Source organism: Myotis yumanensis, unplaced genomic scaffold (assembly GCF_028538775.1).
Source record: "Myotis yumanensis isolate MYYU_CA2020_CCGP unplaced genomic scaffold, mMyoYum1.0.hap1 SCAF_1, whole genome shotgun sequence".
Lineage (NCBI taxonomy): Eukaryota > Metazoa > Chordata > Mammalia > Chiroptera > Vespertilionidae > Myotis > Myotis yumanensis.
Genome location: NW_027223752.1, coordinates 128,933,598 through 128,945,529, shown reverse-complemented (window position 1 = coordinate 128,945,529; position 11,932 = coordinate 128,933,598). Strand labels below are relative to the sequence as shown.

The 11,932-nt window shown below is 37.5% G+C and overlaps 1 pseudogene; it reads right to left on the bottom strand.

Moving 5' to 3' along the window:
- Positions 1-3,150: 3,150 nt before the first annotated feature.
- Positions 3,151-3,907, bottom strand: LOC139005678 (TPA-induced transmembrane protein pseudogene; annotated as a pseudogene).
- Positions 3,908-11,932: the final 8,025 nt, after the last annotated feature.

Here is an 11,932-nt window from a genome sequence, read left to right as displayed (position 1 = left end):
AATGTTCTTATTTATTTTAGAGAGGGAGGAAGGGAAATGGAAAGAGAGAAAAAAAAAAAACATCAATGAGAGAGAGAGAAACATCATTTAACTCCCTCCTGCCACCCCCTATTGGTGATCAAGACTGACCAGGAATCAAACCAGTGACCTCCTGGTCCCTGGGTCTATGCTCAACCACTGAGCATAAAAGGCAATATGAAGTTTTCAGACCTAAATTAAAAGTCTATTCATTTAATGTATATTAAACACTGTGTGTAGTTGATATGATTGTTCACAACAGTTTGTTTTCCCGATGTGAAAGGATTATATTCCTAACAGCTGCCATGCCTGCTGTGGGAGAAGCATAAATCTCTACCCATTGATGTTAGTCTTGATCATGTGACTTGATTTGTTCACTTCTATGTGAGCAGATACTGTATTTGCCAGTCTGAGTAGTAGCTTTAAAAGTCATTATGTCTCACAAGCTAACTTGCTCATTCCCTTCTGAAATTAGAATTGTGTGTTCCAAGCAGGGACTGCTCCTTCACACTGAGTCCTTGAATATGTAGTTGACTCACACCCATAGTCATGTAATGTGAAGAGAAAAATAGTTCTTATTGTAATTCACTGAGATTAGGTATTGAAACACACACAGAGACAAGCTATGAAATACATACTGTCTTATCTATCTATCTATATCCTATCTAATAATAGACAAACATGGTAATTGACCGTACCTTCGCTATGCCTCCCATTGGCTAATCAGCAAGATATGCAAATTAACCGCCAACAAAGATGGCGGTTACTTTGCATACATAGGTGCAAAGCAGCAGAGCGAAGGCTTGAAGGCAGCTCTGGCCGGAGTGAAGGTCTGGGTCCCGGGTGCTGGAGGAAAACCGGTGATGGCAGCCAGGAGAAGGGAAGCCTATTGCACGAATCTTTTCGTGCAACAGGCCTCTAGTAAATATATATAAAAGCTTAAGCGACCATTTGACCGGTAACTGTGATGCACATTGACCACCAGGGGGCAGATGCTCAATGCACAGGCATGGAAACATGGAACAGACTGATGAATCTCTGAGGGTAGGGGGGAGGGGAGAGGGTAGGAAAAGATTAGCCAAAGATCTTGTAGCATACTAGAGGCCTGGTGCAAGGATCTGTGCACTGGTGGGGTCCCTTGGCCTGGCCTGCAGGGATCAGGCCAAAACTGGCTCTCTGACATCCCCGAATTGAGAAAGGGTGCAGGCCAGGCTGAGGGACTCCACCGGTGAACGAATCTGTGCCCTAGGCCTCTAGTCAAATATAACTAAGAACCTTAGCCTTATATCATCATTCTGAGCATTAAATAAATATTCAGGAAATGGTAGATTATCTACCTAAACTTTTTGCATATGACCTTCCCAGAAAATATAATAATTCAAGAAAATATAATAATTAATATAATAATTAAAGTGAAGAATCATTATTGTATTTGATATGAGATTATTATTTTTTGAAAAATAGCTTGACTTTAAAAATTTGTCCTTCTAGCTCTGTGACTAAGATATATCATTCATCCTATTTGTGCCTCACTTATCACATCTATGAGATTGAGTCAATAATACTAATCCCACCTTTCCATCAATGTTGGTGAATGACATCAGGAAGATGGTGAACTTCTATGAGTAGCTCTTATATAGAAAAGAAAGCATGTACCTAGGCAACAGTCCACCTGAGTTTGAGTCCTGATTAAACATTTCACTCACAGTGTGAAAATAAATACAATATAGCATTGATGAATCAGTGCCTCACCCTTAACACAGAATTGTTATATGATTCAAGTGAGAGATGTAATGTGATTAATTATATTTATCAGCAACATAATAATATTATAGATCTTTAAAGAAAATGTTTCTATTTTGTTTGCTAAATACATACTCTCAGGTTACATGATAGAAGAGCATTGATTTTTTTTTCCAGAGGGCAAAAATAATTTATTGTAAATATTTTTAAATTCTTTTCCATGAAAAGTCTTCATTATTCTCTAAAAAGTACAAATACATCAAAGCTTACACTTGACATATAAGAAATAAAGAGGAAGAAGGATAATTCACCTGTTTTGCTAGTTTGAGGAACTATCCTCAAAATGAGACAGCGTTACAATGAATGCAACTTCTAGTTCAATAATAAGGAAAGTTTTCACATTATCCAGAGTCCTGGGTCCTAAAGAGCTTAAGGCAAATCTACCTGAGACAAGACTCAGACACACCCCCATACACAGCTGCTCCCATACTAACTTCCACCTAAGGTCAACCTAACTGAGATATTAGGCTAAAAAGCTCTCGTTATAGGACCACAAACTCTTTCTCCTGGAAAATTCCCAGCAATTTCCCTGAGAAAACAAATAATTCTGATCCCTCATGACAGGCAAATGACCTAGCCAGTTACCAATATTCTCCCACCCTGTAAGTGAACTGTCATTAAGCTTATAACTGTTTCAGAGAGTGGTTCTTCCTGTTTCAAAACTGTCTTTCATCAGATCTATGATCAATACCTGAAGACACTGAGTCCTACTGGAAGGCCATAACACTGGACCATGAAAAGCACTTGTGTAATAGTTCTAGTAGATGGTTAGGGTTCTTAACGATTCCCTGATGGAAGGTTATGAAAATATACATGGAAAAACTCTCCAAAATGAGAGAAAAGTGTTCAAAACTCACAGGGAATTATGTCTTTAAGAGAGGTATTCAGGAATCATAGGAACAATGAGGAGATGCAAAATAATTTTTAAATGTACATTTCCTTTCTGTAGCTATTGATAACACAGCGACATTGGATGATGTGCCTACAGCTGGTTTGCTAAGAAATGCAGCTACAGGTCATGAAGGTAGACACATAACCATGCTGCTCTGGGCTTAAATGCCCTCCCTATCCTCACAGGCTTGCTTAGAGGTAGATTAAATATAATGTTGAGCGGGAGGGGGATTTCAGTGAGCCACTGGCTCAATTCTCCCTCACCTGCTGTCGCCTCTCCAACAGCACAGACTGGCAGGATCCTGCCCGAAAGTCTACCCCCAGCACTAAAGAGAAAGTGTCCACATGGTGGTGGGGACAGGTAGCGCTTCAAGAATAGCAGTGACTTCACACTGGAAGGTTCACCCTGCTACTGGGTCACACCTGTCCCATCTGGCTTCCTGCCGCTACCACCAGTGGGACCAGGGCAGCTCTTGCTGTTTTGCTGGATGTCCTACTGTGCACAATCAGGAGAAAAAGGACCGTGCCTAGCCCTCTTGTCATTTCAAATCCTTCCAGTTAATTCACAGTATCTTTTCTGTAAAAAAGAATGAGTTATCTTCATCCCACAGCTCAGGGAACACTGCTTCAGACACAGACCGGCCTCTACCACTTCACTCGTAGAGCAACAGGGACTCCGGATCAAGGCCCAGAGTCTCACAGCCAGACAGGTTCTGATCATGGAAATCCTGTAGCAAAATGCCCAGCACCAACTCCTCACTCATCATATACTTCATAAAACTGTCATCTTCCGATGGAACCCCAAACTGCAGGTGGTAGGTTATTGTGGCATTTTCCTCTCTGAAGTCCATTATTTCCACTGAAGTAAAATAACGATTCAGAGATGGGGATGAGCTGTGCACATCTGTGAGCCTTTTCGTGAGCAGGTGAGACAATTCCTTTTCAGTAACACACTCCTCTGGAATCTTTACCATGACCAAGAATGTTTTATTTGATGATAACTCAAGTATTTCATTGTCATCTTCATCGATGTAAGTTACTGGGCTGGACGGGGCTCCTGGGCTGGACGGGGCTCCTCAGCCGAAAAAGGGACGACCTGAGCCGCTCCATTGAGAGGCGTCTGCTCGTCCGGCTGCCCCTCGAGCACCGAGAGCTCCAGCTGATCTCCGGGCGATGGGGGCCTGGCCCCTTCCATGGCCGGCAGAGGAGGACTCAGCCCGCCGGGAAGCAGGCGGCACACACCCCACCCCAGGGTGCAGAGTCCAAAGCTGCCTCCCGGATGGCTCGCTATGCACCCCCCGAAGAGCATTGATTTTAAAAATATCATCCAACCCAACTTTACCACTTTTAGTTATGTGGCTTTGGAATGTTTCTAATACGTGTTGTACATTGGATTTTTCATCTGTAAACTGAGGTTAGGGTAATAATATCTTATATTGCTATTTTTATAAATAATCCCATATATTTAAGTGCTTGGCATCAAGTGGTGCTCCTACCTTCTATAAATATAACATCACAGTGATCATATGTTTGATGAAACTCTTGTCCTAAGCACAAAGGAGTATCATGTGGATAAAATCATCATAATTTAGTACCATACACAGTACATCTTCTGAACCACCTTCCTAAAAGATTATTTGCTTCAAATCTCGTTTGTATGTATTCAACATAATTTAAATCTGTATTGTTTCATCTTCCTACTAAAAATAGAGATGAAGGAGCAGATTAATAATGCTGACTAACGTTGAAACAATGCATTAAACAAATGGAAAAGAAACATCTTTGCCAAAATAAGATATCTCAGTAGACAACATAGAAAGTACTATTCTGAAACAATTTTTGCAACATTGATAATATGGGAATCAGTCATCCAATTCTTGCCTACATACTGGATACTGAGTTGTGTGTGGCCTGTTATTCATGTAATTATCTAACTAATGCATGCTCTGAAAATTATATCTTACACATTTGACTTAATATTATTAAAAATATTAAAACAGCATGAAAGAATGGGAGCTGATAATCCTTGCAAGCGGGAAGTTACTCTCAACATTTTTTTTGCTTACATTAATTAGAAGGGGTTATATAAAAGTTAATTTTAATTTATATGGATTTTTTTTTTAAAACACAATTTTATAATAATATGTAGTTCTAACATGGACACAAAAATAAAACAAAAAAGATACACTTATCTATATCTTTATGTTTAATTAAAAAATAAATATTTCATTAAATACTATAAGGAAGAGTTTACAGAAAGATAAATGATAAAAAAGGAAAATTATATAAAGATATATGATATCACTTACTACACTATTTTAGAATAGTTGCCTAAACAAATGTATATATTTTCAATGAATTAAAAGTATACATTTACTAATTCTTCATTGTGTAGGAACAGCTGATTTAAAATGACTGTATTCCACTAAGCAAACTTAGTTATAGAACAAAATAAGGGAGAAGAAGAAGGATGCCAGTGCCTTTCAAAGACTTCTTAAGTCTTGCTTCTTGCTTGAGTTATTGCAATTCCAGTGTACAGATAATTCTCTCTCTTGAGAGCCTGAAGACAAAAACACAGTTACTCCCTCAGATTGTCAAGGTGCTTTGCAAAATTATTATTATTATTTGAAAAGAAAAATTTATTTAATGTGCCTTTTTAAAATAAAACACTTGAAAACATTTAAATAATGTTACTTATTCATATATAATATATATGTATACTAGAGGCCCATTGCACGAAGAGATTCGTGCAATAGGCCTTCCCTTCCCCTGGCTGCAGGCACCGGTTTTCCTCCAGCACCCAGGCCTTCACTCCGGCCATAGTCTTCAGTCTTCGCTGCTCCAGGCACTTCACTCCTACGTATGCAAATTAACTGCCATCTTTGTTGGGTTATTTTGCATACTCTTCTGATTGGCTGGTGAGTGTAGTGGAGGGACGGTCAATTTACATGTTTGTCTATTATTATGTAAGATATTTTATATATATATAATTATTTTATATATTATTTTATATATATCCTATTTTAAAAAAGGATATATATATATATATATACATATATATATATATATCCTTTTTTAAAATGTAAGCTCAGGGAATTATATAACACAGATCTACATAGTCAACAACAATTAAAAGTTGGTAACATTTTGTGAGATGTGATTTTTTATGAAAAATAATTAATGAAATAACAATTACAGACCTTTATCCATTGTCAGTGATTGCATAGACTTTTAAAAACCAAGAACATATAATTCAAAGGATTAGAGGTGGTACATGTGCCCAACCAGGCAATTCAATTGATTTGGAATTAGTATTGCTAACATTCTAAGATAATTTTGAAGATACTTCATATTTCTGTATTAAATTATATTCATGAAAGTTTTGTGTAAAAATTATTAAGTATGGAAAGGGTACCACAATACACACCTGCTCAGTATTTCCAGCTTCTATTACATCCACACATATACCCCTAACTGCTCTCATCAAACCTTGAAATCAAACTAGATCTGGATGCAGGTGCTTGAATTATGGGTTTTTCCCCATTACATAGCTCTAATTCTTGAGTGGATTTCTATGAGAGATTTCTTGGCACAGAAGGTAGCACCTGCTGGATTGAGCATATTTATTAGTACTCAGCCAAGGAAAAATATTCTGTAGGTGAGTATGGTCCTAGTATCAGAACACAATAATAATTTTATCATCTAACTCGTGATTGGAAACATTACCCTTTGTTCAACTGTAAGTAGAGAAGATCAAAGTTCATAATGACCTCCAAATGCTATTTGAAGTATTTATTATAGGATTTTGATGTAATCTCCACTTAAAATCAGCTGGAATTACATAGGATGAACTAAAATTGGTTGATTATTTTGGACCATATACACATCATCAATACAAGTGAGTAGAAAGTAAAAATTCAAATGATCAAAAGTTCTTTTTATAAAAAGAAATCATTTAGGAAAAAACAAATTTAATGACTGATCTTTCTTTAAATTGACCCAACTGGTCCCTTTTTGTTGCCATGCTACCACAAACTTCTGTTATAAGGACTAAAAGTGTGTGTTGGCATAAATCTAAAACTCAAGAATTCTATTCTCTTTAAATCCTCTCCACCCCATGCATGCGCATGTGCACGTGCACACACACACACACACACACACACATTATGTACTCTCAAGATATTTGTGGCCCTGACCAGTTTGGCTCAGTGGATAGAGCGTCGGCCTGCAGACTGAAGGGTCGTGGGTTCGATTCCAGTCAAGGGCATGTACCTTGGTTGCGGGCACATCCCCAGTGAGGGGTGTGCAGGAGGCAGCTGGTGGATGTTTCTCTCTCATCGATGTTTCTAACTTTCTGTCCCTCTCCTTTCCTCTCTGTAAAAAATCAATAAAATATATTTTTTAAAAAAGATATTTGTGGACCTCTAAAAATTGAAAATGTTAGTTAAATGATTATCATTCTTATTTTTCAAGAAATATACTTTTATTTGACCAAAGATATTGTGTTACTCCTCTATCCTACTGTTCCTTTATCCTGTTTTTATCAAGAGTAGGTAGAGATAAGATGCAGTATATATCTGATGAGAAATGCACCCCTGGTAGACAATTATTAATTTCTCTTTCACTTATCCACACATTCATTCATATATTAAATAAATATATATTAATTCTCCAAAAGGAAAAAAATGCTGGATACTTAGGTATTTAAGAAAATATGCATGCCATTTACAAACTTCATCAACTTTAATTAATATTACAAGGACTTTTTATTCTAATTTGTGGTGAAGGGAATATCATGGTGAACAACATTAGTTCTTTTCACTAAACAATGTACAATCTACTGTTAACATAGTTGTGTGAGAATAAGAGCTAGGACAAGAGAGTAAGACAAACCAAGCATAAGCCTAATAGAAAGAGAAATGTGGTAAAATACTGAAGAAAATGTTTTTAAAAATAACTACAATATCACAGAAAGAGGTAAGAGCAATTTTTCCTTTGATTTGGTAATTACCATTATACTTTTAAAAAAATCATGGAGGCAGCAGTAAGTGAAATTAGAGGTGGAAAAGAGAGACAGTAGAAGAGAAAAAATATAGGTAAGATGAAGGAAGAATATAAATTGGGTCATTGAGAGTAGGAATGGATAAAAGTCTGCTTATATATATATGCATTTCTGGGAGTTTGATTGGGAACCTGGGAATATACACCCTCCACTCCTCAGGAGTATGGCTTACCAGAATGATTACAGGCATTAAAAGACATGACATAGAACACCAGCTCCTTCACTCCTTGGCTGTATATGACTTTGGCAGGTGGTTTATCATCCTTCTGGCTTTTATTCCTTTTATATAATCTCTAATTCAGAAGAATGTTGTAAGAATCAAATAAGGCAATGTATAAAGGGGTTCAGTCTATTTGTATTATGTTTTTTAAAAGTCTTAAAAATAATATCTGTGTCAAAATCAAGAAAAAGTAATGCAAACTTTAGAGGAATCAATATTAGTATGATTATTTTGCCATTCTAGTATTCTCTTACTATGTTTCCTGAATAGATAAAGTAGGAAAGATTTTGAACTGTTCCCATTACCAAAATAATAAAAATACTAATAAAATGAGGCTTTGCATGAATCTAATTAGATATAACATTCTCTTTCTATAGAAATGTCATGCTTAAAATTATTCTCTATTATAAATTTAGGTTCCCTGGGAGTTGTGAGCAAGATCTCCCATGACAACTTAATGACTGAAATCCTGTTCTCAGTCATTCTGCTGGCCATATCTCTGCAGCATTTGTCCACAATTAGCCTTTCTCTTTTAAAGCCTCAATCACATTCAGTTCTCAAGAGACTTTATTAATTCACTAGAGGCCCGGTGCATGAAATTCATACATGGGGAGGTGGGGGGGGCAGGGAGTGGTGTTCCTCAGCCCGACCTGAGTCCTCTTGCAGTCCGGGACCCCTTGGGGGATGTCAGGCCTAAACCAGCAGTCAGACATCCCTCTCACAATCCGAGGTGCTGCATGCACCAGTGACCATATTTTTCATACAGGCGAAAGGCACCTTGCATTTATTTGCCCTGATTGTAAAAAGTAGTCCATAACATGATCCTTCTGAGGCAGTAGTACCATTTTTCCCATCTTATGGATGGAAAAACTAAAGCAGAGAGAAGTTAAGTAACTGACTTTGTCACATAGTTATAAGTATTAGAATCAGGGCTGACCACAAAAATGTGCAAGCCAGAGTTCATGCATGTCATCATTGCATCATCCTATTTTTTCAGTGTTAGAGTAGCCTTGCCAGGTTTTAAATCTAAGAGACTGTTCCCATTATATAGGGTAGGGTCCCTACACCTGGCCAGCGATCAGGGCCATCTGTGGGGCAACTGGCAGGCGAGGCAATCAGGAGGCCTCTGCCGGCACCCGCCTTGGCTGGTGCCACCTGCTGGCCGACCCTGCCCCCCAATCGCCACCACCAGTCGCCTCCTTCTGGGGGGGCAGACGCTCAATACATTGTATTGAGCGTCTGCCCCCTGGTGGTCAGTGCAAGTCATAGCGAATGGTCGTTCCACTGGTTGTTCTGCTGTTTGGTCGATTTGCATATTAGGGTTTTATGATATAGGATTTTCTACCTCCTTCATCATTCTGTCTCTTTTGATGCAAACTCTTTCTCCTCTCCTGCTTCAGGGAGAACTTTCTCCAGTTTATCCTTACCTTACACTTTCTCTGTCTTAGACCTTGGCAAGTGATTTGTCATTCTCCTCTCTTACTTCTGTTGTGCAATTTCTACTTCCAAGGGATTTGCGAGAGAGAAGGGGAGAGAATATGTCTTAGAAAACTAGATTATATATATACATATATAAATACATATTACATATTTTTATAATCCTAGAAAACTCATTCTTCCAGAGATTAAATAATCACACCTATGAGAATGAATTCCAAGTCTTTTCTGCAGTTCTTACTTTTTTGTAACAACTGTGTCTCATTTTTCAATGCCTATTGGACTTAACTATCTGAAGGTCCTTTCTACTGGCACCTCAAGTTTAACACACCTAAGAGACTATGTATTGTCTTCCTCTGTGAAGAAGGTTTTCTTGAATTCTCTTTTGATTTATGATTCCACCCCTTTTCTATGCTAAATATTCCAAAATTATATTCACCAACCACTTTAATATCTTCAGGTCATATCACATAAACACTATTCATTTCCATAGTTAAAACCATAATTCAAACACTTGTCACCTTGTACCTGAATATTATCTTAACTTGATAAATGTTCTGTCTCTAGCCTTTTCACAAAATCATATTTGGTTAGAATTTTTTTTCATACCTACCTCAATACCAATCCTCTCTTTGAAACTTTTTGTAAACATTTTGGTCATCCATAAATGCAGAATTAGAAATACACTAAACACAGTATTCTACCTTGCCTGTTTTTTTTTTTTAACCTAAAATGGTTCTCCAAGGGTGGAGCTGGCTGTGAAAACCAGCAGCTTTGCTGATGCACAGAGCTTCCTTGATGTGGTGCAGAAAATGAAAAATCTATCAGTTTTTCATGAGTGGTCTTTGTGGGAGAAAAATTGGGTGGCTAGGGAAATCCTGGTATGAGAGACCCTTGCGGCGGGGGGGATTGATAATCTCTCCATATACCCTCTGGCCACCTTGAGGCTACACACATTCCAAGGGATCTAAAGACAGTCCAATCTTTCCATAGATGCCTGACTGTACAGGAGGCTGGACATATGTACAAAGGTAACACAGAAGGGTCCAGCAGAAGATAAAAAAACAAGGTGGTTTTTGGAAATGTTGAACTTTAAAATATGCTCTTAATCCACTGAGGTCTATTGGTAAAAGATAAAAGCTTTCCTGGTTTGGGGTGCTTGAAGACAATATATTTTTATTTTCCAGTTGACCACTAAGCTATGCAGAGACAAAGGCAACCCTGGTAGGTAAAGCAACAAAGACTAAAACACGTTCATACAAAAAGGTTGAGTATAAATGTCAGTGGCTGCAGGCCATAGGGGAAGATGGATTCTTTAACTTTAGTGCAAGCAAATTACTAAAACAAATGAATCAACCAACAAATAAAAAAGAATACTAAAAATAAAACACTCAGAAAAAATAATCCAGAATTGATACAATATATAGTTTTTAAATGTGCAGTTTATAAAAAGTTATGAGATGTACAAGCTAATTCTGAAGGTGTCACACACAGTTCCCATGAACTATGAAAGCTGTAGGTCAGATGTTTCTGGAGGCAGTGATCTAGAAGGAAGTGGGCGCTCTAAAATATGCTTAGATCTATGAAATGTAAATATAAATTGATATCGAAACTTTTCTGAAATGTTAGCCATCATATTGTTATTTTATATAGAAAATTAAATGGAGACTATTTTAAATTGATTTTAGAGAGAGAGGAAGGGAGAGAGAGAGAGAGAGAGACTCCAATTTATTGTTCCACTTATGCATTCATTGGTTGACACTTGTATATACCCTGACCGGGTTGAACCTACAACCGTAGCATATCTGGGCAGCACTCTAACTGACTGAGCTACCTGGCCAGAGCCAGTAAATGGAGAGTATGGAATTAAGCAAAGACAGTACTTCCCCAAACTCCCCAACTCTGCAGAAGAACTCAGGCCCCATGCATCCTGCTCAGGAGCACTTTACAGAGATTTTATTGCCCATGACTTAATATCAAACTTATTTATGTCTTTCTTGCTGGTATTAAGTTTAATAAGGCAAGGACATTGTTTTAATAATTTTTCTATTCTTGCCAATACTAGTGTTCAATAAATGGCAGTTACATATAAGAAATAATCAAGTCCTGGTCTGTATGACTCAGTTGGTTGCACATCATCCCGTGAACTGAAAGATCGCTGGTTTGATCCCAGATCCGGGTGCATGCAAGAGTCAGCAGATAGATGTTTCTCACATAGATGTTTCTTTCTCACATCAATGTTTCTCTCTCTCCCTCTACCTTCCTCTCTCTATATAAAGGGGAAAAAAACACACCAATAAAAACATATTTTAAAAAAAACAAAACAATCAAGTAATACCTGTCACATTTCAACCCTACCATAGTAAGTTTCACCATTTCAATAGAGATCTGCTTGCAGCTCCTTTAGCTCTGTGTTCTCTTTCAGACAACTTTTTACTATGTTATTTTTAATAAAAATTGTGTTTGTATATTTAAAGTGTACAACATGATGATTTGACATA